Source organism: Ceratotherium simum, chromosome 38 (genome assembly GCF_057802395.1).
Source record: "Ceratotherium simum simum isolate JZ-2026a chromosome 38, ASM5780239v1, whole genome shotgun sequence".
Lineage (NCBI taxonomy): Eukaryota > Metazoa > Chordata > Mammalia > Perissodactyla > Rhinocerotidae > Ceratotherium > Ceratotherium simum.
In genome coordinates this window covers 20,649,620-20,676,714 of record NC_141937.1, presented here as the reverse complement: position 1 = coordinate 20,676,714, position 27,095 = coordinate 20,649,620, and the positions used below count along the sequence as shown (strand labels likewise).

Sequence of the window (27,095 nt, the reverse complement as noted above, 5' to 3'; positions counted from 1 at the left end):
GAGCACAGTCACATGTGACAAAAAGTTACCACAGCACAGTTACGAAGTTAGAGGGTTTCTCAACTTTGGGGCTATTGACATTTTGGGATGGATAATTCTTTGTTATGGGGGCTGTCCTGTGCATTGTAGGATATTTACCAGCATCCCTGGTCTGTACTCACTAGATGACAATAGCCCCCCTTCCCTGGTCATGACAACTAGAAATAACCCCCGACATCGCCCAGTGTCTCTTGCAGGGACAAAAATCACCCTCGTTGAGAATCTTTGTAGGCTAACAACAAATCTGAGGAGTACTGCACATCTCCAGCCTGAAGCAGATTTTCATTAACAACGTAAAGCTTGACTTTAAGAAGCTAGAATAAGAAAGTAAGGATTGGGAGGGTTAAATTACTAAATAATAAATATTCTTAGTCTGTGAGGGAGTAGATGACAACCCAAACCAGGGGATTTCCCTTGCTGGCTTGTGGCAGGAATTCCCTGTCTCTTCCTCTTGCCCTCAACTCTAGGACACTCCCTTTTCATGACTGCCCTCGCTTCTGAGTCACTTCCTTTCTGTGTCCTCTTTTCTCTTCCAGTCTTCTGCCACCTCTGTTGCTACTGGAGATGGCAGAAGAGTCTGGACCACCACCCCAGAGTCTGGACCACCACTGCTGCCTTGCAAATGACTAGAGCCACTGAGATTCTTCCTGCTGATGCCCCTGACCCACTCTGCCCTGGAGAATGCATCTTGCTATTCTGACTTCATGCTTTACTTCTTGGGGTTCTACCTAGACTTCTGTGACCCACGTAGGGAAAAGTGAGGAGTAGTTTCATATCCTATTGACCCAAGTCCTCAGTGTAACTATTTTATCTAATAGATTCTATGTCATAAAAGGTGAGTAGGTCCTGTAGTACACTTATTACATCACCTTAGGATAACCTGGGATGCCAGTCACTGTTGTGACACTGGTTCTAGAGGACACATTCTAAATTTCAAATAGTAGGCTTAAAAGCGAATTTTTGGAAAATGACATTTTGAGTAGGAAGCATCTTGCAGGCTGGAAGACGAGATGTACGAGTTCAGCTTGCACCTGCTCCAAGTGAGTTCTTCACTCAAACAACAAGGAGACCCTAGGGTAGGCAGCTTAGACGCCCCCTTCCTTTGGGACTGTACCTTCCCATCCTAAGTCCCAGACTTGGAAGGCAGACAAGCTGGACCAGCCATAGTTTACTTCTCTGATGTGGAAAAAATAGGCATCTGGCAGTCTCCTTGCATTCCATTTGGACATGCTCTTGTGTATAATCTGTGCCAAATGTGCTTAGTCTGCCAAAGTTTGCCAAAAGAGGAAAAGAACACCTTTATCTATGGATTGAGATAGCAACTGAAGGAAATCCATAAGAGAACAACTGGAATCTTAGCAGGTTCTAGAAAGGGTACAAGAAAAGATATATGTTGCACACATGTGCAGTTAAACTAAGGGGAATTTAGATTAATTAAAAAATAAGGACGAAAATACCTTACTCTTTGTTTCTACATCAAATAACAAATATTTACATCAAATTTGTTAAAGATTATCATTTTAGACTTGAAAGGTACAATGGAAAAGACTGCTACTCCAAGACTTGAAAGGGTCTTCAAGTCTGATAATCCTATCTGTATTTCCCTCTAAATTTGTCAAATTACACAAATTGATGGTTTGACTGCGTGTTAAGTCTGTGCAAGATAGAATATGAGAATGGTGGACTGAGACTTCTTTTGGCAAGTTTCTAGAAAACCTATACTGAGGATTTTCAAATTGGATTCAGGGTGACCTGGGACATCTTGCAGTTTTGAAAGAGAGTACAGTTTTGGTGGATCTAACGTGTCTATTTTAATCGCCTCTAAATTTGAGGTTTCAGATCATGACAGGAGGGATGGTTAGCCTCCACATTTTAAATCGTGTACATTTAGAAGAGAGTTACCTTTCTCAAATATTATTACATAGCTTTCTGATTACATAGCATGCCTTTTGTTGTGGGATCACACAGTAACAATCTGTTTTCAATGTCTGTCCTTCACTAGCCCCTAAGTTCTGTGAAGACAAGAACCATGGCTTTGGGAGTACACAACTGTTGTTTGTTGAATGAATAATTCAATAAATGAGGTAAAAAAAGAGTTCATCATGAACATTTTACAATAAAAGCATAATGCTTTTTTTTGATAGAAAAATTAAAGATATTTCCCAATAACGAAGTTAAAACAAAACTTAAAAGAAGATCATGTAGGGATGTTTTGTTTCTTTTTTGGAAATTTGTGGCTTTTATTTAGGAACAAAGAAATATTGTATTTTCTGGAGAAGGAGAGCATGGCATGCCCTCCAAAATTAATCTAGTGGAACATGGGCGTATAAAATCCTCCAGACCAATCAATTTTAGTCTTACTTTATAGTTAATAAACACTTTTCAGTGCCAAAGTAAATTAGGACAATGATCTGGGTAAAAGAATACTCTTGAGCTGTATAAGAAAGATTTTGATTTTGTTGCCAAATTTAGAGCAATGACCTTCATTCTAAGTATGAGAGCATTCCATCATTGTTGTATACCGACCTGGTTGACCCACCTGAAACTCTGTGGCCGTGTGGTTCAGTCATGCTAGTGTGTGGATAGTGGTAGTCAGGACTGGTTCAATATATTAAACTTTCTTTGGTTTGGCACTGGTGGTCCATTTGCCAGATCAAAATCATGAGTGGAACTGAAAATTGAGTTCAACTTGTGTTTGAATTGGGTAACTTGTGTTTCTTCAACCCAAGAATCTTCTTCTATTGCCACTATGCATATATTTTCAAGAGTATTGGTTTAGAGTCAGACTCCCTGGATTGAAAAACCATTTTCAGCACTTACTGTGAAGCCATGAACAAGGTCCATAAACTCTTGGGGCCTCAAGTCCTCTGTAAGGGAGGCAATAATAGTATCTGCCTCATAAAAGATTTCATGAGAAAATACACACAAATCACTTAGTGCACTGCTAGAGTACAAGGATTCAGTGAATGCTAATTATTTTTATCATTCTATGTGATGATTGTTTCAGACTCCATTACTATTTCTAGAGCTTTCCTCTTCTTAATGTTTTCAGTAGTAAGCCTGAGCTTTTAAGTTTCCTTTTTATGAAAATCAAGGCAGTCTAAACAGAGTCTTGGCTTCCATAACTATCTGCTACATTTTATGAAGAAATTAGATAATGCTTCTTATCTATGTGTGTGTCTACATATGAAAGAACCTCAACCCTAAGTCCTGCCAGACTGAGTGCAGGTGGACCCCACTCTGGGCTGGGAGTCAAATCCTATTACCAGACCTGATTTATTTCAGGCCTGATAAAGATGCTTCCTCTTGGTGTTTTTTTTTCGCCCCTCGTCTCTTATTTAAAACATAAAGACAAAAGTAGTTGGAAAACTTAAACTTGTAAAAGAAATACAAAAGCGCTTCTATTATTTTTATATTTCCCAGGAACCCATTTTATAAGTCATTTTCAAAGTTCTAAAGAAGCACTTTTTTCCTGAATTTTTCATTACGTGAATAAAACTGGGTTTTCGGTTATAATCATACGACACAATCCACACACTGTAAAACGAACAGTTTTCGCTTGGTATAATTTCTTGTTTACTCCTTTCAATTCAAATATTTCCTCTTCGTGTAGCAACTTTCAGGGTGAGAACCACTGTGGGGCATGACCCAGCCTGCGCAGGATGGGTCTAGTCATTAGGTGCTAAGAGTGTGAGAGGCCAGTGGAGTCTTCAGGGTGAATTTCAGAAATTCAGAAATTCTCCTGGTGCACACACTGGAGACTTGTAATTGCCACGTTTGAGGATTGTCTCCTATCGAGATGTAGGAATAAAATGTTTAAAAGTTTCTGAAACGGGGTACTTGGTGCCTCCTTCTTATCACAAACAATTTCTTTCATCTTACACAGTTTAAATTTGGTTTTGATATTTCCCAATGGAAGTTGTTATTATTGCACTGATTTAAAATCTGTTTTAAAATAAGGGATTTAAGTGGGTATCTATCTGTCAAGTTTTGTTTGGCTTGAAAATTCTCTGATCAAAGTTTACCATTGCCTTTTAGTAGGTTTACTTTTAAGATTTCTCCAGTTTTGTGTGATTTCTTACTGATTTCTCTTGGCTCCCTAAATCAATAAGTCAATATTAGTGGTTAGTTAATTGTTGAGAATTTGAAATTTTACTTTAACGCAGTCAAGTCATAATTATGTCTTTCCACTGTGGCCAAAACTTAATCCAGTAAAATCTTGTTAGGATATTTTTTTTTTTCCAGGGCCATAGTTATTAGAGGTCTCTCGACTTGGAAAATTAAACATGCTCAAATATCTTCCATTTTGAAAGTAAACAAACAAACTAAAACCAGTAACCCTCATGGATTTTCTAGCTCCTGCGTTGCCTATCTCGACTGCATCGCAGTTTGAACCCCTGCTTTAGAAAGAAATGTCAGTGACCTCTAAATTTTGAAATTCATTGAAATCTTTTAGCTCTTTGACCTATTGTTGCTTTGTGTTTGACTCTGTTTATCATTTAATTTTTTCTCCACTTGGCTCTGTGATGCTGCGACCTGGTACCCCATCTCTGTTCTCAGCCCCTTTCCACACTCCCCGTTCTTTGTGGCTTTCCCCAAAGTGCAGCCCTTGGGCCCCTTACTTTCTGTGGCTTCTCAAACTGTTTACACAGGCCCATTGTTTCAAGTATCACCCTAGATGCTGATGATGCTAAAGGTTTTCTGACCGGGATTTTCAGCTCACATTTTCCTGCGGGTTCTATATCTATAAGTCCAACTCTCTGCTTGGACATTTCTGCCTGAATGTTTCTAAGGCACCTCAAACCTAGTTTGCTTTAAAACCGAACATACTGTTTCTTCGCAAACTTGGTTTTCTCTTTGTCTGCCTGATAAGCTTCTGCTGATTACTCCAGATCCATTTCTAGTGTCTCCACTCTCAGCCGTTCCTTGATCCCTACCCCTCGCTCTCCCGTGGGCCCCATTGTAACTTGTGCGACAGCACTTTACATTCTGCCTACAAGCCAGGTGTTTTTACCGTCTGATGTAGCACAGTTCCTGGTGTGTGATGGGTGCTTGATAAATTATTGTTGAATATGTTAACAGATGACAGAAGTAGCAAATTATAGATATTGAGATAGGACACAAAATTTTTATTTCACTAGACAGAAAAGTTTGTAAGTGGTTAGATATTAAAAATATATTTTTTATAGTTTTATAAAAAATGAAACCATCAGCCTTATTGCTTAGTGGTAGCCCCTAGGACTTCAGAAGGGAAGGGAAGCTTCTATTTCCTTCCTAGATTCATGGGTGACCTGGTACTTCACTTGGTTTGAATGGAGACTCATTCCCGGAGTCGTGGCAGCAGGTGCAATTTTTTGAGGGATTTTCCAGCTTTTTCAGAAAGTATCTGAATGGACAGAGCAGAGCTCAACTATCTACTTGGGAAGAGATTTAGGTGCCATTGTTTCCTAGATACACTTCCTCCCCATTTATTCTTCATTCCCAAATAGGGCTGTGTGGGGCAGGATAAGGGAATGATATATACGCTTCTGTTTACTCCGGCAGAAAGCAGTGAAAATCGTGATTTCATTTACAGAGGTGATAACCTCTACTTCGCCTTCCCTTTCCCCCCATACACACAGATAAGATTGTATATCTGGGTGTGCTAGTCATACCCATTTAAAATTATCTCTAAATCCACTAATATTGATTTCATCCTTTGGTGCCAGTAACTTCATCACCTTGCATTGAATTAACATTAGAAAAAGTTTATTATTGGAATCCTTATGTTGTTGGGATCAGCTTCTAACTAAATGGAACAGGTATCTAGTTACTGTGGATTAATCCATGTTAATTTTAAAAATAAGAAGTCTTAGCAGTGAAGACTCCTCTGTGAGTGTCCTGTATTTGAGATTAAGTTCCCTGTGTTACGATGCTGGACCACTGCAGAATTATGTTATGTAACTGTTTCCCTTTTGGCATTTGTGAAAACAAGAAGCATGTTTCTAGAGGTCATCCCACATTGAGCAAAAATTTTAAATACATGAATAAAAATTCCATCTGGCTTTTTAAGTACCAGCAAACTTCACATAGGTTTGTAGTTTTGATGTATTTTGTAGTCTTCTACTGGTTTGGTAGTCTTTTATGAGGAACAATAAACAAAACATCCTGTTTTTATAACACAAATCCCAGTGGAATTATTACAGAAATAGCTAAGGTTCTCCTATATCAGTTAGCAGGGTTTTTTTATTTCCGTTATTTAATGTTTCTCTTCAATGTCTTAGAAGTGTGACTAAAACAAAATGGATTTGTGTCCATTTTGTTTGACTGAAGTCCTGCTAAGTGTTAATTGTCCAGGGTTTTTATAGAGAGTTTGAAGATAACTAAAGAAAATGTAGGGCTGACCCGTTACCGTTGCAATGGTGACCATTTTAAATTGCAAATATTTGGAGAACTCTTCATGGTCGTTGTCTTTTTTTTTTTGGCTTCCATGTCATGGTTTCATCTTTTTGAAACTTCTCAGGATCACTTTAAGTGTTTGCTTATGTGAAAATAAGTGAAAATTGAATAGGAAAGATATTTTTAAAGGGCTGTAATATGGCTTTAGGACTGGTGAAAAAGCTAGAAGGATGATTCAGAAGCTGAAAATAGCTCTACGTTTTATGCAATCAAGTAAAACTCTGTACCTTGGCCTTCCCCACACTGGATTAGCAAGGAGTTGGGAGTTTTTCCACCCCCACATGCCACTATGGATGATACGCTGGGGCTGTGACACATTGCTGCCTAAATGGAGCATGTCCTGCTGGAGGGATAACCCTGATGTACAGGGTGGATTAGAGTTGAGTGACCTCAGCTCTTATTCATTTCCTCTGAGAGGACACACACAAGGCCCTCTCTGTTCTAACGAGTATTTACGAAGCGTGGCGTCTTGTGGGGGCACCCTCTCACTTCAGTGGCTTGCGTGTGCCATATTTCCCTTGATGCTGCTTCTCGAAAGGGCTTCAGGACATTCATAGCATTCATCCTGGTCCTTAGGAGTCGCATTTGAAGACCGTCGAAGGGAGAGTGATTGATGTATTTTTCCTTTACTCTCTTACAGATTTTTTTTCTTAGTTTGTTTTCTTTCTTTTTTTTGCAAAAAGCTGTAAAATAAAGTGAGGAGGATAGAAGATGATTCCTGAACTGACTCCATTTGTGTGGAGCAAGAGGGTAAACTTTTCCAAGAAGAACCTTCTAAGGCCTAGAGCTGAGTCATCTTTGTGACTGAGAGTTCGATGTCTCACCTAAAGTTCTCGTTACCCCAAATGAGACTATGTGCTGTGTCCCGTCCAGTAAATAAAACTGTCAGGTTCTAATGAACGTGCCATGCTTCCATAATTAAAGAGAATTGATAGGAAGTGTCTGGAAGGGTATCAGCACTGGAGCAGTGCTGTTTGCATTGAGATGATCTTAATTGCCCCTTAGACGTAAGGCCCTACTAAGAACAGGAGAATGTCACCTCTCACTTAGCTGTATTGTTTTAGACAGTGGCTGTGAGCTGAAAAGGACCAGAGTACATTAGCTCGCATTGTGGTGTCTGCTTTTGCAGACAGAAGGTTTGGGAATGTATATTCTTTTCTTTTCTCTTTTTTTTTTCTTCAAAGGAAATTAAATCACAGCCTGACAGGAGAGGGTAAAATCTCTGAGCAGACCTCCCCAGTGCTTGGAATTTACAGACTCCACCACGTCGCAGTTTGCCATTGTCCTAAGGCAACACAGTCCCCTGCCGCTCTATGCGTCTTTGGCAGCTCTCCAGCCTCCCAGGGCCTCCGGCTTTGATGTGAGAGGCAGGCTGTCCTAGGGCCAGGCTGTAGTTGCCCTGGTCTGGACAGTGCTCCCCCAGAATGCCAGGAGGGATGTCCTGTCCCACAGTATACCTTTCGACAGCCCAAGTCACCGGCAGAACCTTCTAGCACTCCTGTAACAGAGGGAGCCTGCCTTTGTGTCGGCCACAATCACTGCCCCAGCATTCAGCCTTGCCTTGCTGGCTTTTGGTGCCTGTCACCGGGGCAGGGCCTCCCCGCCGGGGGGAAGACACCAGCTCTGCCAAGTCTGCTGTCAGGCTGCAGGGCCTCCTTGGCAGAGCTCAAGGGAACCAACCCGGCGAGTTGAACAGCTTCCTCTGGGGACACGGCACCGACCTTCACTTGATCTAGCCTGGCAGCCCAGTTAGAGAAGATGATACTTCTGGCTCAGGAAATCTTTCTCAACTGAACTGATGTCCACCATGGGTCTAGGCTTGTAGTTAGAAGTCTGTGCTGTTGCAGTAACTCTCAGAGCTTCTGGTCCTATAGATTGGTAACTCTAAAAACAGGTGGACACTTAAACACAGAGGATTACAGTGATAGATGCTGAGGAAGAAAAAATGGGACTCTGCCTCATAGCTAACCAAAAGGCCAGACTCAGACCAGAGAGAGAGAGAGAGGAGAGAGAGAGAGAATTTCTCATTGATGAACTGTCTTCAGAAGGGCCAATTCCACTCAAATAGAAATCACCTCAGAAAACTGAAAGCAGACCATAATCTTGTTCTAGTTCAGATGACACGGTCCCGTGCACTGTATCTTAATAGGATCAGTCATAGCATAGCTCCGGGAGGGGCAGTTTCTTGCTTCTGTTCTAGTAAAATCCATCCCCCAAATATGTCTCTTCACCAAGCATTATTTCTCTCTTCGTATGAAGTTTTTTAATGTCCAGGGTTTTTTTGTTTTGCTTGTTTTCAGAAAGCAATTCTTTCCCTAATGAGAACACGTTTCATTTTTGGCAGCCTCGTATGAAAAAGGTTGTTTTTCGCGGTCGTCGGGGACTGCAGCCCGCAAGACCCCATGACCTACTTAGGGGAGGACACCTGAAAGGCTTCAGAATAGAAAGAGGAAGAGATCTGCAGAAGACGAGCCTCACGGTCTTTTTAGGGCACGCCTGTGTGCCTTCTCTTTAGTGCTTTGCAGCCACTCGTGGGAAACAGTTTAGCATCCTCATATTAATATCTTTTTCCTGTCATTCATGAGTCTTTGTATGTGTGTGTGTATTAGATTGGGGGGTTGGTCACTCCATTGGCGCATCCTGAATACTAGAGCCTTATTTGGCACAGCTCTAGAGATGCAGGGAGCTCATTATGTTCAAGTATAGATGCTTTGAAATTGCAGAGATTTGCCACAATCCATTGCCTAAAATCCATCTTGCAGCAAGCATCGAGAAGTTTTGTAGGACAGTGACGTGGAAGGGACAGTAGCTATGGTTAAACCATAGTCATAGCATTTAACATTAGTATGAAATGTAATATAGGCAAGTATCCCATATATCATTTCTTACTGCTGACGATAAGGTGATGAAGGTGATATTTCCGAAGACAGAACTGGAACTCAGGGAGATTGTTGACCTGACCTAGGTATGCTAAAATGTACTGTTTCTCTTGCAAATGATTCCTTTCCCTCCTGCAACTTACAGGTACCCTCACTTCCCTATCATTTTCTTCAGTAAAAAAAAAAAAGTTGCGAGATTGAATTTTCATGTTTATATTGACCTTTGCAATCCTCTGTTCCTTTTCTGTTCAATCCCTTGGGCAATATATCCAACATATTGTGGGTTGACAGGAAAAACTCCCTAAGGAGATTAAAAAAAAACTAAGGCATAATTCATTAATAATTTCATTCTGTTTCTGGATGTGTTTTCTTCCCATTGTCAGCCGGAGTGGGAGGAAAGGGAAGAATAATGTTGGAGCCGAGGGTGTTGTGTGGGTATGTGCCATCCAAAAGGATCTTATGGAAGAAAAGGTGTTTATTTTTATTTTAAAACTAAAATTTAAACACTCTAAATAACAGAAGATCATTAATTCTATTGTAGTGAAAAGTTATATTCTAATGCTGTTAAAATGGTTAATCATTAAAGACATATGTTAATCAAAGGTATGCATATGCATAACTATCCATACAAAAATGGTAATTTTGTGCTACCAGGCTTAAACTAAAATGTCATTAATAACACTGTTGCTGTTGCCTATGGAGAAAATTTGCATAAGACTAAGGCAAGACTACCCATTTCTTTACTGTGCTGGAACAGCATTTTAATTTCCAAAGCTACAAATTTTAAAAAAGGTCAGAAGCTCCCTTCCTCTGGCTAAAAGTGAATTCTGGTTAAAAGTTTCAATGATAATATCTACAACCACAAAGAAGTGCACTGTGGTTTTCCCTTATTGGAACTCCATGTGCTTCCTTCTAGAGTCGCCTTTTCTGGTTCTCTGCTCTTTTTCTGTCCACATCTTCCCAACCTGGGGCCTGATCAGGTCAGACTTGCTCTAGGAAGCCATTTGCCACTATTCTAGCTCCTACTGAGCTCTTCCTCTTCTCAACTCCCATTATTAGAATCATTACCACACATTTTAGCATTTAGCACTTAACTTTTTTAAAATAATTTTTTATGTGTTGGCTCAGGGCTTATGTTTCTATGTACTCTACTATCTCCTTAACAATTAGCACAGTGTTAGCTACCTTGCAAATGTTCTTAATGGGTTGATTGGTACTTCTGTTGTCTAGCTATTAGTAAACCACTGTTAGAGACGAGAGCCTTGCTTCTCAAAGCGCGGACCTTAGACCAATGCATCAACATACCCGGGAACTTGAACAAGTTGGACCCCACCCAGACCTGCAGAATCTTAATCTACATTTTAACAAGCTCCTCTGGTGACTCATATGCTTGTTAACGTTTGCGTAGCAGTGTTGAGGAAGGTGGATCTCCCTGGGAGGGATACAGACCCCCTGAACTTTCAATTCTCCCTTTATGCGGGTGCTGTATGGTAGTGATTTAAGTATCTGATTGTAGCAGAGTGAAATTGCCCACTCTTACTGTAACAATGAGGTTGTAAGTTTAGTATTAACGTAGAAAACGTAAGAAAAAGTTTACAAGTGGCCAGAGGCCCTGTTTAAGTCATCAAGACTCTATTTGTATAATGATTCAAGACAACCACTAGATCCAAATCATTAAAATCCCTTTGCATGGCTTCTTTTAAAATTCTCAAACCGAGGAGCAAAAAGGATGATTTCCTTTTCCTTAGTTACTTTATTTTTATTTTTTTTTTGCACTTGAAGTGCTAACACCCACTCAGCTTGCTATTTTGAACTCTGGGAAAGAAAATTTGTGGGCATCTTGCAGTCTTTCAGGAAACAAGGCTTGGATTAAATATTTGCCACATTTTCTCCGTGTTTCTTTCTTCAGGAACGTGGGGAAGCACACCACTCAAGCTTTCACTCGAACTTTTCACAAGTTGTGATATATTCATATAATATCACAACTTGACACACAGTGTGACTTTCTAAAGCGTGGATGGCAAACAGCTTCTGTCCTTCTGTGACAACCTTCACGCAGATATTCCTGGCTTTTTTCCCCTCCCATTCCTTCTATTTGTCCTTTTTCCTTTCACTGTAGTGTCTAGAATTCTTCATGTGCCATATAGGTTTTATAAAATATAAGATTCCTTGAGAGTACCTACGTTTGTTAAATCAAGGAAGAAAACACATGCATTTAATTAATGTGTACGGCAATATGTAGACTCTTCTCCATCAAATTTAAGTTTAAAATATTTTATTATAATTTTAAGTCATTTACATTTCTCTGTTGGTTTTTCTCTATCTTTGAATCCAAACCTCTTGCACAGATGGCAGAAATAACAGACATTGGTCGGGAGGGAGCTAAAGGGGGAGGGTATTAGGTACTCACAGCCATTCAGCCATGTTTTAAATGAACTCAGGGCTTTGTGCTGTAAATATACTAAGAAAATAAAGTGGTTGCATGGGATATTATTTTGTGGTGGTTGTGTCGCTTACATACAGTTCAATTTTATTTTTGTTGAGACACTTAAGATGTTTTATTTAAGATGGGACTAAAATACTTGTCTTCTGTGTAATCAGTGTTCGCCTACATGTAAAGGATGTTATTCAGGGGAATTTGTGAGGAATTAACACAATGTAGTTGCTGGACTTGAGGAATGAAGTATTTCTAAGCAAGTGAGATGGGAATGAGGAAAGACACAGAACTAGGAGACTTGTAGAATGTAAATGTTTATTGACTATAAAAGTTAAATGTGATAAATGTAAAGCTGCATTATAATATACTATTTTTTTAACTTGGAATTACAAAATATTGAAAAGATTTTTATGTATGTGATTCAACACAATTCTTTTCAAACTTTTAGTGGGAATTTTTTTGGGAATGGCTGAATATGGAAGGCAGATAATACACTTAATCAAATAATATGATCTGGGGAACATGTTTGAGAATTTTGCAAGTATACACGTGCACATAAGGAAATGTCAGGGAATGTTTGAAAAAAGAGAACAAGGAGTAGAATCTAGCCCCACCGTACATTCAGACATATTATAAAAGAGCAACAGTAATTTAAACTGCCTAACACATGCACACTAGGTTCATGTGATAATGCACATGAAAACTACATCACACAATGCCAGTCACATATTTACTCGGTCTGAACAAACGTTCCATTTTAAATATGTAGATCGATGTAACAAAATGGGGAACCCAGAAATGGATCCATTTTAGTACAATATACATATAAAATATAATAACACAAGCTTAGTAAATAGTACTGTGGCTCACTTGGAATTTGTCAAAAATAGCTGAATGTGTACCTGACACTATGGATCCAAATACATACCAGATATATTAAATGGTTAACTATCTAAAAATAAACTTACAGAACATTTTGTAGAAAAGTTAATATATACATCATATTAAAGGGCCATTTAAATTCATAAGGAAAAATAGGACCTAAATGTATTCCAATTTTATGAATAGATAATTTTTACATTAAAGGTGAAGGACAATAAAATTATTAATAATTAATAAATTATTTTTAAATGGGAGAGTAATTATAATTACCATTAAAATAAGAAAACAATCCGGAAGTACCATTTCACGTTAGATAAACCATCAAAAAATGTATCACGTACAATGATGAGGAGGTTTGGTGAAGTTAGAATGCTCATATATTGCTGGTGGCTTTATAGATAGTTTCAATCTCTTGATGTCAATATGGCTATAAATGCCGTAAAGATATTCATACTCTTTGATTTAATCCCATTTCTGTTAATATTTTAAGAAAAAGATAGTATCTCTTGTGTTAAAAATAAATGAGAAATCTGAAATGTTCCCACATACAGGAATGGTTAAAGAAATGACTAAGTATGCTAACTCTATGGAATATTATGTGGTGAGTAAAAATTATGTGGTGAGAACTATATGAATTACATGGAAATATAGAATGTGTTTATGAAATGTTAAATGAAAATATTAGAATGCATAATTATGTGTGCATTCTGAGAGCATGCGTGTGAAAATATGCTCATGTGGGGGCAAATAAATACTAGATTAAAATGTTAAAAAATGAAAATAATTGTGTTTGGGTGGTGGGATTAAGGGTGTTTTTCCGGCTAAAGATGTCTTCAACGTTGTTATATATTTATAAATAAGGAAAAGTAATATAAAGGACTGAGTAGGGCAGCTGTGCTAACTCTGGCTGTCAGGGTACTGCTTTCCAGAGGTTATGTTGGAGCTCTGCCAAAATGTGCCAAGCTATCTTGGGGTGTAACAGTCGTAAGGTGTTCTCAATTTCCTTATCCTCCTTGGCGGGTTTTGCACTAGGTTTGCAAAGAATCGAGTTGATTCTAACCATGATGAGGAGGATGGCGTGGAGCCTGTGGTCGTTGTGGGTCTATTCTTGCTCACTTTGCACTCATTTCCTTCCCATCCTGAACAGAGAAGCATCTTTAGCATGGTTGGTGCTCAGTAAACTCCCGCTAAATATTATTGAACTTCTGCCTATGGGAGACAAAGAAGCTCTACTGGAATAGTGGTCAGGAGACCTGCCTTTTCGTTGCATGACTTGGAGCAAGTGACTGTGACCTTCTGGGCCTCAGTCTCATCCTCAACAAAGGAGGGTGTTTGATGACTGTAAAGGAGTAGTCCAGGGCTATAAAGACATTATAATTCACAAACTTACTCCAGGGTACCGTTTCCTACTGTAAAGTGCTCCGGAAAGAGGTAATTTACGTCTTCATTGTTGCAACAGCACAGACGGCTAACGTGCTCCCAGGGAGTGTCCTGGTCCCCTTGGGGAGCAGGGTTCCTGTATACTACATGGTGTAAACCATTCAGCTAGAGAAAGTCACTCAAATCCAGCGTTGTAGGTCCATCTGATTTATTATACACAAGTAACTGAAGCAGACCAATTGGGGACAAGCATGAGCAAATATTAGCTAATGATAAATTACTCCATTGTTTAGACCATGTAACTGAAATACAAAATTCAGATGTATTTAGAGTTTCCAATGGAGCCAAAATACCACTGATGGAGGTGTTTTTTTTTGTCCTGGTGTGGTGAAGCAGGCAATAAAAACAAATAGAAGGTAAGGAGGTCTAGACTGCTTTTACCAGGTTATAAAATTATCTTAGGTGTTGCACTACTCTGTGGCACAGAAATTTCAGGGACCCTGTTATCATATCTCAGGTGCCATTGTTCATTTCCAAGGAAATGAACGTTTCTAACGAATGTTGTACTGTGGTTTGTACGCATGAGGCTTCCCTGTTATACAGGCAACCGATATGTATCTTCTGTGCTAATTCAGGGCAGTCATTTAACTGAATCATCTGTACAGGTGACTAATGTATTTCGTACTTACTGCTTTTGAAGTTTGATATGGGGTGCCCATACCACGGCTGCAAAACTTCCTAAGTAATTTGAAATCACTGACCACTCAGATAAGCAGAGTTAAATTGAAACTGGAACGTACTTCCTGTAGTGTAAGTGAAAAAGCTTTTAAGGTACTGGCTTAATGACTGGCCACACTCCTATAGTATAAGTGAAAAAGCTTTTAAGGTACTGGCTTAATGACTGGCCACACTCAAGAAATTTAAGTCCTCTTATGAGGCAAGAACTACATAACTTAGGAATAACAGTACTCTACCTAAGAAATGAACGAGGACAGAAAGAGAGGTATGGTAGATCTAGGCTTTGGTACAGGTCAGTTTCACATTACACATCCAAAAATCAGTGAGACAGGATTCTTAATAATCTTCAAGTCATTCTGCGTCATGAGGGGAAGCGCCCTTGCTCTTTCTTGGAAAGTGACTAACATAAAGATAAGTTGTTAAACAGCATACTAGCTCGAAACCATCAAGGCAAGAATTCAGAGATGATATTACGAAGCTAGCTGCCAAACATTATTTGAAAGAGCCTTTGTAACTCTTTCAAAAAAGACCTGGAAATGTACAATAATATTTTGCCACTCTAGATATTCAAATATGAAAAATGGGTGTGTTGTACCATTTTGCAGTTCATTGTTTCAGTGCTCATATTTGTTGATCTAGCATAATTTAAAATAACCAAATCGTTTGACATTTGTCTTGTCATATTTATGGCAAGAACCCTAGAATAGTAATTAAGACTATTTGTCTCTGTGAATGAAGAAGTCTTTTGAGACCATATCCAAATGAGTTTCCTAGATAACTATTTCTTAAATAGGAGTAAGACTAGAATTGAGACATAGGTTGTCCTGGAAGTGAAAACATATTTCTCATGACTACTATGGATTTCTACTTAATACACAAAATTATTGCTATTTGTCTTCTCCATTATTAGGAATGTTTTTGTTTTGGTTTAGTTTGGTTTTTATGAGCATCTATCTTCTAGTAGTGGATAGCAAATCTATTTCAACCTTTTTTTAAAAAACTGATATATCAATTAATTTTTCTAATATGTGTAGTGGGATTGGGGAGTGACAGTATGTGGCTAATTCCAAATTGCATAATAAAAAATCACGTATTCACGGTGTTAGAATACGTTTTTGAGTTTTCACTTGAATATAGTGTTTGATGTTCTGGAACTTTAAAACATGCTAAATCTACCCTGGGGGTACCTGATTCGGGAGCAGCTGGAAGCTGTCCAATTTTCTGTCTCCCTGTGCTGCTCACCACCCCCAGCATCTCATTTATTTTAGGATCTCGTCAGTTGAGATATAGCTTGCTTTCTCTCAAACTTTCTCTTGGAGCTGAGATAATTTAATATTTGGGCTTCAGAAAAGGTGCATCTACTGGTAAAATGAATAGAATGAACTGATATTATTTATAAACCTAATTGAGCTGTTTATGAGTCTTTAGTAGAGTGGGAGACAGGATAACATTCTAAGAATGATTTGAAAATTCACGCTAGTGCATTTTTTCCAAATGACCCATCTAGGTGTTAGTTTATGTTCCTCAACAGAGATTGCATGTAGCTGGAGCTTAACAGCTTTGAAGAACTACAACCTACATGTTGTCATTGCATCAGTAAATCAGTAATAAATGAGTCAAATTCCAAAGCAGTCAGTGGCATCTTTTCCTTATCTCTAATTTAACGTATCCTAACTGACGTAATATAGTCATCATTTCTGTGTGCCAATTAGTGCTGAAAATAAACTCCCCTGCTTTCACACTTTGTTGTGTTGTTTTAAATATTGTTTCCTCTATGCTTGAACATTCATTTTATCCCAAACTGGAAAATTTAGTTTAGTTGGTGGAAGCTTTTGTTATTTTATAGTCTTAAATAGCATAGTAATTTAGGAGAAGATATAATAATAATCTTGATTTGATTTCTGTGTTATTCATGTATAGGTCATATAGTGCTACTCTGGTTTAAATATTATTATTTGTTGTTTTTTTTTTCTTTCCTCATTAGGTGGAGTCTTTGAGTTTTTTAAAAGACAATGGTAATCAGATCTACTTGAAAAATTAAGCAAATTGATTTGATTGGAACACTCTTTTACCAATTCTTACATATTCAGCTGCTGGGTAAGTTGAGTCAAGTTTTTCCTATATGGCTTGATTTCAAAATTATGGGAAAAATCTCTCAGGCAGAATATTAAGCTTTATGTGAAATTTTGACAGTAATGATTTGAGGCCCTCAAAACCTGTGAAAGATGTCTGGGATGCTATCTAAATGGAAGTGTTTATAAGTCCTTACCGCATTTATGGGACTATCCTGATTAGAAAGATGAGATTAGAAAATGTCATCATTTATAGTTTGAAACCAGATCCTTTAATTTGCTATTTTAATGACTATTTGCTTATTGTAATCTTGAGGTAATGCGAGAATATCTGATTGTACTTTTAGTGAGATATTTATGTGTAATTGTACTGTATTGTATCAGATTCAATTCTAAGGTATAATGACCATTGGAGTAAATTAGTAACTCTCCTTATTTTAAACCATTCTCTTTTTACAGAAAGCTTGGTTTCTGTGATAAGAATAGAAATCTTAAGGACTTGTTCAGTTCAACTTCCTTGTTGCACTGTGTTGCTGCAGAAAGCTCTTGAGGTAGAGAACTCTTAACCAGGAGAAGTTTAGGCTTGTAGCAAATTATTGGTGCTGCCAAGACAGAATTTAGTGGGAACAGGACTTTGGCTACTGTTAAAATGTCACTATAGTAAACCTGCTCTGTCAAACAGATTTTTGGCATCAGAAGTCAAAATGATACTGATTTTAGGGTTTGGTAATTTTTTTTTTTTTTTTAAATCCAGGCAGACTCATGCTTTAATTAACTCTTTACACAGTTACAGAAAATTTGGGAAAAATTTTTGCATTCCTACTCTAGGTCACAAGACTTGAGTTTCTGATATTCTAAATGTCATTCATGATTCTAACTGGTGCAACTTGTTACTTCATTATTTTCTGAATAAACTGGAGCTATTTTAAAACCTGATGAGTGATAATGAATAAGAGAAGAAAGTATCTAATCATTTGGGGAGCAGACTTCGAAACCGAGTGTCTGCTTTACCTGTGGGCATCTTAAGACATGATGTGGTCAGGTGGTTTTTGAGGGATACTGTTGCCTAGTTTATGCAATGCCAGCAACTGCCTAAGCTTGTCTAGAATGATCTCCCTTGAGGCTACTGCCCTACAACTTGATTTGTTAGTGTAGCTTTTGAGCACGCAGTGAGTGTAGAAATATCAAGTGTGGAAACCCCGGGAATCTTTTCATTCTGCCTGTAAGGTTGATGACCCAAGATTCATTTGTGACCAATAATTTCCATTGTTATGGGCGCATGGTGCCATTTGGAAAAATTTTGGGATAATTAAAGGGATATAAGGCAGTTAGATGAAAAACCCATCAGGAAGAGAAATGTTAAAAAAAGTTTCAAAAGCAAAGCCTTAATTTCTTCAATAGCTATAATAGATGTTAGAAGATGAAAATTAATACTCTGAACCACTAACTTAAATGTCTTTGTCTGCCACATTTAATTTTCCATCTACTCACAAGGTTGGCTTTTACAATTATTCCCAAAGTGCCCCACAGTGTTACACTTAAATTTTGGTTGATGGGACCTAATTTAAATTATGTTTCGGAGACTGTTCTGTAAGTGCCTCCTGAGAATGGACATGGCTTGGACGCTGAGTGCGTCTGGCCTTCTCCTTGCTTATCGCACGGTGTGAGTTCTGGCTGCCTTTGGTTAAGTCAGCTCATTGGGTCACTTTGTTTTAAAATAATAATTTTATTTTTTTAGTTTAATAGGGATGCTACCTAATTCATAGGATTATATGAGGATTAAACTCCTGGCAGGTAGTAGGGGCTCAGTAACTAGTAATGATTTATGGTGATTAGTAGTGGTAATAGTAGGTATAATCATTGTTTAAACTTAATAATATTATATTTTGTTAATCACGTGACTGACTCTTTAGCCTGTCATTGTGGACATGACTCATAGAGTTGGGTACATTTTCTCAGTTAAACCGAATACTTATTTTGGTAAGAAAACACTCCATATGAAATTGGTAAGCGTTGTCATGATGTCTATGCCGTATAAATCAGCAACCTCTCCCGTGACTTTATCTGTGAACTTGGCCTTGTGCATTGGCCCAAGTGAGGATATTTTTCTTCAAATAATAAATTTTTTAAATTTGCCCATTTTTCCCCACTCCAAATTGGTAGAAAACAGTTTGCAAAATAAGAAAGGAAAACCCTCACCATTAGAACTATATTCATTTTATGGTACTTTTTGTAAAAGATAGTAAATACAAATTATTTTATCGTTATAATAATGTTGCTTTTCATGTGGTGCCATTTTCCTTCAAGTAGCCAATGCTTTTGATTGGTCTTGATGTTATTTGTTTTATGGTAATATTAGCTAGACTAGGGACCTTTAACCATGTCTTCAGATTTGTATTCTCTCAATGCATTGGATGTAATTAGGTAAGAATTATGTAAGTGACATTTCTTTTTTTAAGCTGAGGAAAGATAAGAAGGAAGGTGAAAATTATTAACATTCTTTGGGCATGTTCTGTCAGTCAGGTTCTGTGCTATAAGTACTTAATCTTTTTAAAGTAAGAATTAAGAATCTATATTCATTTGAGGAAATCAGGTTTCAGAGCAGTAATTAATTTGCTGAGAATTAGATAGTTATGATAGTTAGTAATTTTTGGAGTCAGAAGTTGTTGAAATCTTACTTTAAATTAGGAAACCCAAAATATGTAATTCTATTTTCTGTGGAAATTGTTGTATTTGGTGATTTCCCCAGATTCATTGTTCATCCATCCATCTGCTCCTTTCTCTTCTGATATGCCTTTATATGTTTTGGGGGCGTTTTTTGGTCATTACTTACACCAATATGGAAAATAAAAGTGAGGAAAGCTTTTAATCCGTTCTATTTGGACACATTTTAGTGGGTCTTATAAAGATTTGATGAGGTTGCAGATAGATCTGCTCTTTGGTCTCTATGGGTTTGATATGACTTTTCCTGCCATGCAGAGTAGACCTATGAGCTTCAATGTGTTGCCGCCTTCAAAATGTTTCCTTTTGCATGGGGTTATTTTTGTAGCTTTTCAGATGCATACAGTTCTTCTATTTGGGTCCTTTGTGTTTTAAGATATCTGAAGCAGGTATCAGAATTTATAACTGAGTATTACTAAGCTGATGTGAAACCTTTGGACTCTGAATCTCTCCTTCCATGGACTGCTTTGCTATTTGAGTCTATGTGAGGGGGCCCATTACTGTTAGCTTCTCAGGCTACCTGGTTTCTTTTTTCCAAAATTATTTTCTTACTCTCTTCTACACAACTTGACATTTCCTGCTTTGTTCTTCAAGCACCTTGCTTGGCTATACCTTCATTCATTCATATATTCAATACCTTACCCATTCATTTGTTCATCATCAGTCCACAAGCATTAATGAAACCAGTAGTATGAGCAAAGCACGTTTTGTTTCTTGAGCTTTCTGTAGCCATCTGAAAACTGACTGAGGGTTGCTTTTATATCGTTTCATAGTATTCCCTTCTACCTGTCCTTCTTCCTGTCTCCTTACTTTAGCTCGTGGTATATGATGGGTGTGTGGGGGACTCTCTCATTTTTTACCCTCCACAGAAACCTACACAATAGAACTTAGTAATCATATGCCTTGTTACTATGATGATGTGAATTACCATTTGTGTAATGCTTTACAGTTTACAAACGGCTTCCATGTTGCCTTGTCTCATTTAAGGCAATAACTGTTATGTAGATATTACTCACATTTCATTTTGTGTATGAGGAAGTGGAGGCTCAGGAGGTTACAACTGAGTGATTTGCTCAAAGTTATAGCACTAGTGAGTCATGAACCAGAATTCAACCCTGCCTCTCCCAACTTCAGATAGCATGCCATTCACTGCCAGGTCATCAGTGTGGTTGACTGACAGTGTTCAAATATGTGAGCTTTGTTGATGCAGTCACTATATTCTGTTTCAGATGGTTCATATATGAAGTAGAAGCCATACTTAGTGGAGTTTGGGGGCAGACTCAGATTTTGTAATTTTAGGGTATCTTGGAGGCAGTGCATCTTTACCTTCCTTGATGATGCAGCTGTCAGGTTCACCCAGTCACTCCTGTAAACTCCAAGCAACATCCTTTTAGATCAAGAATGGCCTTTGGAATTCTGATTTCCTTGGCAATTATAGTTTTCACTGTAAATTACTAAATTGGATGTTGGACAAAATCACTCAGAGATCTTTATGTTTGAACCTGATATCACATCGATTTCTCATCCATGAATTGCTAAAAGACAAATTAACTTTGCATTTTCTACCTCGTCTATTATTTGAGTTATTGGTTAATGCACTTTCCTGATATCAGAGTCTGGTTAATTCCTTTATTTTAGTATTACTTACCTTCGTGTTTCATCTCTTCTCTCTGAATCCCCAATATACCTTATACTTCTCTCTTGTCACTGTTTGTATTTTTGTGCTTGCTCTTTATGTTAAAGTGATTTCTGTGAGGTTTTTATCTCACATGCCACACTATAAGCTGCCTGAGGGCAAAGACTCTGACTTTATTTTGTTGGTGTCTTCTTCAGCCTTGAAAATGGTGATTGAACAAAAATAGTAGATATTCAATAAATATTTGTTGAATTTAATAAAAATATTTGGTTATGAGTTTCTTTTAAAAATCATTTTGGGGACTGCACATTGATACCTGGGTACAGATTGATTTTAATCATATTAGTGAGATGAATCAGCAAGTCTGATACTTTTTCCAGAGCAGATTCATAAGAACAAATGTATGTGTTTTTTTTGGTGTTCTTTTTGAATGCAAAAAATTCTTCCTAAAGTAAAATAAGAACAGTCCCCTCCACACCCCCAACAAAACAAAACAAAAATCCCTACATTCCCATGATAGGGACATTTTATTGTCCTTGTCTTGACCATGGGAAGAAAAACAGTTGACCTCCCAGGGCCGGCGCGGTGGTGTAGTGGTTAAGTTTGTACGCTCCTCTTCGGTGGCCCAGGGTTTGGAGGTTCAGATCCTGGGCACGGACCTACACATGCTTATCAAGCCATGCTATGGCAGGCGTCAGACATATAAAATAGAGGAAAATGGGCACGGTGTTAGCCCAGGGCCAATCTTCCTCAGCAAAAAAGAGGAGGATTGGCAACGGATGTTAGCTCAGGGCTAATCTTCCTCAAAAACAAAAAAACAATTGACCTCTGAAAAGATTTAATGAGATAAAATAAAACGTGGCTTCGGATTATTAAGGCTTCCTGGGAGATGCAGGTGTAGATGTAATGTGAATGTGGAGCACAGCTGTCTTTGATTTTGGGACTAAGGGTGTACGTTTAATTTGGCCTGTGGTGGTGGGAAGCCCCTGAAAATTTTTGAGCAGAAGAGTGATGTCACCCGAGCTGCACTTTAGGAAGGTGAATCCAGCCGGGTTGTGTTGGATGATGTGGGGGTAGAGGTGAGGATTCGGTGAGCGGGTGTGAGAGTCCCTGAAAGCACAGAGCCACTTAGGAGGCACTAACATTAATTCACACAAGAGCTGTCACCTCCTGCCGTGCCCTTTACCTCTCCTCCCACACTTCATCACAGATGAAAGCACCATTTAGAAAACTCGAGTGAGCGCTTGAATCCGAGGTTCAGGGAATTCTCTCTGACTTCACTTCCTCCAATCTCTCCCTCAGTGCCTCGCTTCTCAGGTTTTGCATCATGGTGCCCTTGTGGCTACTTTCAGCCGCAGGTGTTTTCGTTAAGGCTCTCCTGATACTTCCACAGGTTACTGCCTCTGATATTTGTCCCTGGAGTCCATATCCCCGAGGGCATCGCGCCTAGACCTGTCCTTTGGAAATTTGCCAGTTGGACTCAGAGTATCTTCTGGTCTCCTGACTTTGTGTGTTGTTCAGGGCCTGGATTGGAGTGGTGGCAGTAAGGATTGACAGCACAGAGACAATATGAGGGAGAGTATGCAGGAAGCCAGTGTAGGACTGCCTGATTGGGTATAGAAGGGGTGCGAGCGTGTGTGGTTGTGTGTGTGTGTGTGTGTTGTGTGTGTGTCTGCGATTCTGGGAATAGGAAGCAGGAGGAAGCTGTCAATGATGACACAGGCTTTGAGCCTGGGAGTTTGAATGTAACTTTTAACAGAAAAAAGGAAGTAAAGAGAGAAGCTGGTTTGGGTAGTAGGATGATGGATTTATCTGTATACCTGTTGAGTTGGAGATAAAAGTAGAAAAAAAGCAGATGCTTGACTTTTCTTTTTCCAGAGGGTTTATAGTTGGAAATAGGAATTCGCTGGAAGACTTAGTCTTCTTCTTCTTTTGGCTGCTCTTCTAGCTCCTTAAATATTTCCCCAAGAGCTTAGAATGGTTTTAGGTTTTCTCAACTTTACCCCTGCCAAAACCCCCACAAATTCACCTCCTCAGGAACATGTGTACTTGTCAGAGTACTCGCAGCAGCCAGAAGAGTGCCTTTCAGCCTCCTAAAATAAAACATACGGGAAAAATAGCTATCTTTTCCTTTTGAGGAGTATGATCATTGTCATCTCACGACGCTGAAATAGCACAGCAAAGGAACATTTTTTGGCAGGCTGGAAGATCTAGGAATGCACAGACATGCACTTCTCCTTTTGCTATGATGTATTCAATTGAGGCAGTCTGATTCAGGAAAGCAGGAGGATTTTTACTCGAGCACTAAAATTAAAAAAAAAAATGTATTAGCCATTTGAATCTAAAGTTGTTCTCTCATTTGGTGGTATTTCTCACAACAGAATCCTTAGGTTCTTAAATTTGATGGTAGCCTTGAATTGGCTGGTTCCAGTGTAATCACCCCCATTCCCATCCACTGAGGAGTTTTTGAATTTCAGAAGAGATACTCTTGATTAAATCAGTTTAAGAGCATATAATGATCCTGTAATTATCGTTTGTCGTTACCGTGTGTACTAATGATTAAAGCAAACATTTAATAACTATAGGGCAGTAAATATATTTTAGATCTTGAGCCATAAAAAGATTTCCATTAGCAATGTTTTGTGCACAAATAAATTATTCATTGACTGTAGCAGAGCTTGATTCTGTCATCAGCCTTAAGTGGAAATTTTGAGAACACCAATCATCACAGATGCCAACACTAAGTTGGCTTGAGCCCTCGTCCTTCTTACATGCAACCTGAGCCTTTTTGGCTATTTGTAAAAGCTTTATTTAGTTCGGTTAAATTCAATGAATATTTATGGCATTTCTGCCATATGCAATTTAGTGTTCTGGTGGTTGGAGGTATACAGTGATGTGTAAGTCTGCATTTCAGCTTCAAGTTGCTTATAAACCTAAAAGAGAGATGTGACTAGAACACACCTGACTTGGATATAAGAATGCTTGAGTAGCGTCCTCAGAGATGTATAAATGAAATGTGTTGCAAATTCAGAGGAGAAAGAAATCATATGCGTTTCCTTGTGGGAATCCGGGGGCAAGGGCTTGGGGATCAGGAAGTGTTTCCTGAGGAAGGCTTTAAAGAAGGGGAAAGCTTTGACAGATGGAGAGAATTACATCCACGTAGGCAAAGAGATGAGTGGATAATGTGGGTGTCATCAGGGAAGGAAAAGTAACATGGCATGTTTGGAACTCAGCATTGGTAAGTGAAGAGGAGGCATGAAAGAAGAATAATTCCAGAAGGTACTGAGCGAACAAGAGCGTATAGAGGGCCTTGAATATTTAATTAGCACATCAGTTTGGTAGACCTTAGAGAATCTTTACCCACCTTTGGGCTAAGGAGTGACATGATTGGATTCTATTTTTGAACTATACCTCACCACCCCCCACCTCAGATTACGAGGTAGAAAACCTGGAGGTAGACAGGTTAGGAAGCTATTGGGATAGTCTCCATGAGAGGTAATAAGGTTCTGAACTAGGATGGTTATGATAGGAATACACAGGAGGGCACAATGGGAGAGACGCTGTAGTTAAATTGTCTGTAGGTTTTGGCATGTGATTGGCTGTGGAGGGGTAGGAAACATGAAGGAGTTAAAGATTCCATTCAACAACGTTAGTCAACTTTTGAATCCATCCAACATTTAAGGAACACCAGCCATGTGTGAGACATGGTGCTTGGTGCTGGAGATGTGTACTGAGAAAAAGGAGAATGGTCCTGTTCCCAAGTATCCCAATTGGGGATATAAAATACATACTCAGTTGACTAAAATCCAAAGTAGATCATATCAGTGTGATAATAGGAATAGAGTAAAGGGTTATGAGAACACAAAGAAGAGAAGTATTTTTTTTTTTTTTTTTTTTTTGGTGAGGAGGATTAGCCCTGAGCTAACTTCTGTTGCCAAGCCTTCTGTTTTTGCTGAGGAAGATTGGCCCTCGGCTAACACCCGTGCCCGTCTTCCTCTACTTTATATGTGGGACACCTGCCACAGCGTGGCTTGATAAGAGATGTGTTGATCTGCCTCCGGGATCTGAACCTGCAAACCCTGGGCCGCCAAACTGGAGCGCTTTGAAGTTAACCACTATGCCACCTGGCCGGCCTCTAGAGGAGTATTAATTTTGACACTGGAAAAGTGAGGAAACATATAGGGGAGTAGACACTTCAACTAGAGGATGCCAAGGTATTTTAGCTGTTGGAAATGTAGCAGGAAAACCAAGTATCAAAGTGTCAAAGAAGCTAAGGGGAGAGGAGCTTTAGAGAGAGAGGAGCTCTTACTTATTGTCTCCTGTCCGCCAGATCCTGAGCTGGGAGCTCACTGTATAAGGAAGATATATTCCACAGCATAAAGTGCTACAAGGTTGTCAACAGTGTTTTCTAAGAAAGGGCCAGTGTATTTGGCAATTTAAGGATTACAAGTGGCTTTTGAAGAGGTTTCAGAAGGGCAGGGATGGAAACATTCTAAAGGTTATTACTTACCTTAAAGATATAATTAAACTACCTCGGTGAGAGAAAAGGCCGTGCTTTCCTCAGTGATTTCTCCTTGATGGGTCAAGTTTATGTAAACTCCAATAGATCTTAATCCTCTGGCTGGTCTTGGAGTATCACTTGAGAATGTGTTAGTCCTGGGAGGTCTTTGCAGACTTTAAAATAATTGCAAAAATGTTAGAGTCCTAGATTATTTTCTCACGAATAAAAGATTTCAACGCTTATTACCACCTCCCTCTTCCTCCCTGCTGCCTCCTTCCCACTCCTTCCCTGCAAGCTCCCGGCCCAGTAGGGTGAGCACATTTGCCACACCCTTGGCTCCAGGTCAGGGAAGTCCTCGGGCTCTCCTTGGCCCTTTTCCCATTCGGAAGGAGATTTCCATGGAGAACAATCCAGGGAAGTGCGTGCACAAATAGACACACAGATACGCGCACACACACACACATCCCAGTTCTTTTCCTGTCCTCAAGGATATTCATGTGCCAATAAACGGACAAAACATACAGTCATATACAGCCATATTGTGTCACATTTGCCCTGAGAAAACATAGCCAGGGATGCAGTAACCTAGCAGGAGGTGGTAGGGATATTATTAACAATTTAACATTTATGAATAATAATAGGACTTAAAGAAAATTTAAAAATTGCTTTGTTAAGATGAATAGCATATTACTATAGGATGTAAAAGGGTGAATTTGTATCATGGTTATATTTAGTCGATTTTTGTTCCGTCTTTTTTTAATCAATTATTACAGCAAACTGGGCATAATAAAAGAACTTTCACAGAGGCACCCATATTATCACAAAGGGGAATTTTAAATTATAAATTTAAACCCTGTAATTTAAAAGGAATAAAAGGAGAGAAATTAAAAGGAGTCGTAGAATGGAGGAAGAAGCAGTTGCTCCTTAATCCCACAAATGTGCGATTTTTACATGAGCACGGTAAGTGTGAGTGTGTTTACAATCATTCATTTATCCGTTCACTCACTTGATCACTCAATCAATAAACATTTACTGAGTTCCTACTGTACTGCAGGCTGGGGGCTGGGAAATATAGCTCAGTAGAGAAAAGACATGCAAAATTTTAAATAAAATACATCCTTATAGGAAACTAGCCACTATAGGTAAATTTCCCTATTTTATAGATAGACAGCTTGGTGAAAGTCCCTTTATGAGGTGAGTATTATAAACTACTGCTTTTACCCCTCAAAACTATTTGCTACCATTGTGCACCCTAAAATGTGTTCAATCTGCTGGAATACAGTAACCCAGTTATTATATTACTGGTAGTGGGACTCAGGCTTCTGAACAAATTGCCGTGCATTCTCATCAGACTATACCTACTACAGCATTG

The 27,095-nt window shown here is 38.8% G+C and overlaps 1 long non-coding RNA gene across 1 annotated transcript in view; it reads left to right on the top strand.

The window, feature by feature from the left end:
• The window catches only part of LOC147912259 (uncharacterized), a 94,199-nt gene that overhangs the window by 20,925 nt on the left and 46,179 nt on the right, over positions 1-27,095 (top strand). The window contains exon 2 of the long non-coding RNA XR_015550141.1: positions 16,778-16,890. This is a non-coding gene — a long non-coding RNA (uncharacterized LOC147912259). The remainder of the gene's footprint in view (positions 1-16,777; positions 16,891-27,095) is intronic.